This window comes from Pleuronectes platessa, chromosome 7, assembly GCF_947347685.1.
Source record: "Pleuronectes platessa chromosome 7, fPlePla1.1, whole genome shotgun sequence".
NCBI classification, from domain to species: domain Eukaryota; kingdom Metazoa; phylum Chordata; class Actinopteri; order Pleuronectiformes; family Pleuronectidae; genus Pleuronectes; species Pleuronectes platessa.
Window position 1 is genome coordinate 29,116,166 of NC_070632.1, and position 3,662 is coordinate 29,119,827.

Below are 3,662 nucleotides of genomic sequence, written 5' to 3' on the forward strand. Positions count from 1 at the left end.
GCTCTGCGCTTTACAAATGCAAATCAGGATAGTTTCCCTGGGAGCATATAACACCTTTTTCTAAACTCTCTGGAGTAAGTACACCAGGCTTAAAATAAATATAAAACCTGAAATTGTAAATTGATCTTAAGTAAGTAAGTGTGCTATAATTAATTACATTGTATACCTCGAGCAAAATCAATGCTATGAAAAAAAAATTGAAACAATGCACATTTCAGCATTTTATTATTATCCAAAACACAATCCTAAATCTCAACCACTGTACAGAGTGGCATGATTACAATCACTTTTTCAATTGTGCTGGTTAAATGCACAGTGGATGTGTTAACCACACATCTACCAGCAATCCGCTCAAAAGAACATCAGAACATATCCAAATTATGTTGGATATGATGTGTCTGTGTCCTGTAAGCTCCAAACTTCGACTGGCTTTCCATAAAGATATCTGCAGAGTTATGGCTCCCTGTGCATTGTTGTGCATGTCGCGCATATTTTTCGTGAAGAGTGAGCTTTACGATCAGTTTTCATATGTTGAACGTGCACGTGAGGGAACGTCATCCACTCTATGCAGCATCTACCAGTGCAGTGAGAATTGCCTTGCGCCTTGAAATATGTTTTTTTTTTTACTCAGTAACGGATGTAATTTCCAATGTAGCGAAGTACAATACTTCTGTCAAAATCTACTTAAGTAAAGGTAAAATTACCCATTTCAAGAACTACTCAAACAATTACAAAGTACACCAAAAAACTACCCAATTACAGTAACGTGAGTAAATGTAATTCGTTACTTTACACCTCTGCTGAAGAACTACCCGCGGCTGAAGAGCCAGCCACGGGTTGCCGACCCCTGGCTCCGGCGAAAGAGCGATTTGTTAACTGCCCGACCGTTAAAGAGATGCGGACGTCAACACATTAGTTCGGCTATAATATTAGTTCCGCCTCGCATTTTCCCCTCCCGGTCGCGCGCCCCACCTTTTATGCCTCCGTGCCACATCGGTGAGATGCACCACACAGTTTGAGAATCACTGCGCTTCACAGGGCCGGCCCTAGCACATTGGGGCGCTCTATACAAGCTTCACTCCTGGCGTTCAACGTTCTCATAAAAATGAACGTGTTCGTTCATGCACAACACTGCCTGAAACTCAATAGCCTACTGGCCTACCTGCCTCGGCCACCTGCGAGCGACTCTTCAGCTGTGCTGGATGCTGTTCACTGCTGCTCAAACTCAACAAGAGTTTGTAGACTAGTGCTCTAAAGGTGGACCAAAGTTTAACCAAAAGTTTAAATATACAGTGGGACAGCGGCATTTTAACTTTTTTATTTTAGCTGTCATGTGGTTCATGTCTTGACATGTCCTCCCCAAACTTCTTAAATGTTGTGTTGACATGTTTAATGTCATTGCACTTATATTTGTATAAAATATTTATTTTTGCACTGTATAGGAGCGGCCCCCATCAAGTTGTTGGAAGTAACTAAGTAACTTTTACTTAAAGTACATTTTAAATGAACTACTTTTTACTTTTACTTGAGTAGATTTTTAGATGGGTACAAGTAAATTGTCATCAAAGTAAAGGTACTTTTACTTGAGTACAATATTGCAGTACTTTTTACACCTCTGCTTAAAACCAGAAAGAATAAACGGGTCCTCAGTCACATACTCATCCCATGTAAAATTTAAATTTAAAAGCTGTTTTAACCGCTGCTTTAAGATGAAAAGGAGAGTTGTGAAGCTTTACTCTGAAGAAGTGACGTCAGTCGTTTGCGTCTTCACCTGATGGGATTGTCCAATCACAGCCTCGTGAATGCAGTCTGTCTGCCGCAGACATGAGAGGATCGCGTTAAGCTTGTTCCGTACGAGAGACTCTGTTTTCGGGATAAATAACTTGCTGAAGTCGACACAACACTGTTTCCCTGGAGGAGAAGATGAGTGCGTGGGAAAGCAAAGCCGCGGGCCCGGTGTGGAGGAGTCAAGGCGGAGAAGACAGGCGCACAGTCCCTGAATTAAGGTGAGGCGAAGCTATTGCTAACTGCTAAGCTAATTCTCAGATTTGAAAAACATGTGAACCACTGTGGGATTAGCGACAGTTGCTAAAAGTAGAATAAAGCATCGAGTGCTTTAGCGGAGCTAGTGCATGTTTAAATAAGTATGAACTAATTAAATCGAAAAGTTTGTTTTTGGTTAGTTTTTTCATAGACGTAACTTTTCTCGTTTTTTTTATTTTTGTAGGAAGATACAGGAAGATATGTAGGATGATGGCCGGCGGAGCGAGGGTATGACTAAAGATGTGCTGTGCTGTTTAAAATACATCCTCCAGCTTTACTTTATCTGATCTTTTTCATCATTGTGTTTTCACAGCCTGATTCCCCACACAATGACGCAGTCACTGCACATTACGCCGAGACTCGCTGAAAGTCCACATTTGCAGTGCGCGCTAACGACGCCATTGTACGTAAGTGTCTGTTCAGGATTTTTTTAGGAATTTTGCGGTGGATCCTCCAACGGTGATGCAGCGAGGCTATTTCCGTTTATTAATAATAAACTCATGTTACTCATGTTGTTTTCCAGCTGCCTGTACTATGACTTACTATGAGCCAGTATGAAGGAGCTTCCAATTCATCCATACGGACCTTGCATCAGCATTGAGGAGTTCAGGAGTCGGCAGAGAAGAAAGAGGGTAAGGTTAGATTCATTAAATAATTTTTCAGATACATGTGTAGGTGTATGTTGTCATTGAAATGTGCTAATTGTACTGATTGTGTTTACAGCTGATTTATAGCGGGACAGATGACATGGATCCATCCTTCCACAGCCAGGAGCTCACCGACCTGTGTGCCACACTTCAAATAATACTAGAAGATACACTGGATCTCACAGCTACACACCACAGACGTCTACACACCACAGACGTCTACACACCACAGATGTCTACACACTGGGGCAGATTCGGCTGAGTCCCTGACAGAGTCCCTCAAAGAACATATGACCCAGAGGCTGCAAAGAGACATTTCAAGCTTCACCTGATTAACTTTTCACTGGCTAGGCTAGTTGTGTTTGTACAATATTTGTGCTGTATGTAAATAAACCTTTGGCTCAACATATACCTCGTTCATGTTTTTTCTTCCCTGTACAATATGTTAATTAACTGCATTGCTTTTGGTAAAGGCTTAGTAATAAATAATGATTTATTATATATATATATATTACTAATAACAACTATATATTAATTTTATTATTAATATTGTGTGGGAGGGGTTTACCCCACGTGTGTGCTGCAATGACCCAGGGTGACCAATCGCAACACTTCTACCAGCCAATCACGAGTGACTTTCCGGGTTGGTTTCCTCCAATGAGGAATCGAGAGAGGCTCAGCAGCGGCTTCGCCCTGAGTCATATGCTAATTAGATAACACCTTCGCTCCGCAACCCCCCCCCCCCTTTGTTCTCCAGACCCCCTCTCCGCGGTGCGTTTACTCCGCTACCCTTAAGTTAATGTCGCGGAAGAACGCGGTGCTGACGTGCTGTAAATAGGCAATAACTTCAGGGGATCAGGTAACTTCCATAAGATTTCCCATGACACTAATTCTGCTTTTCGCTTAGTGCTGAGAGTAATGAATTACAGTAGTCCAGTCTCGATGTAACAAAGGCGTGGACTAGTTTATCTG

The 3,662-nt window shown here is 41.9% G+C and overlaps 1 long non-coding RNA gene across 2 annotated transcripts; it reads left to right on the plus strand.

Annotated features, from left to right (window-relative positions):
- Nucleotides 1-825: 825 nt before the first annotated feature.
- LOC128445016 (uncharacterized) lies at nucleotides 826-3,131 on the plus strand. 2 transcript variants are annotated; one of them, XR_008339232.1, is made up of 4 exons: nucleotides 826-2,271; nucleotides 2,357-2,450; nucleotides 2,567-2,675; nucleotides 2,767-3,131. It is a non-coding gene; the product is annotated as an uncharacterized LOC128445016 (long non-coding RNA). The 2 variants fall into 2 exon arrangements; XR_008339231.1 differs by having other exon boundaries at nucleotides 826-2,450.
- Nucleotides 3,132-3,662: the final 531 nt, after the last annotated feature.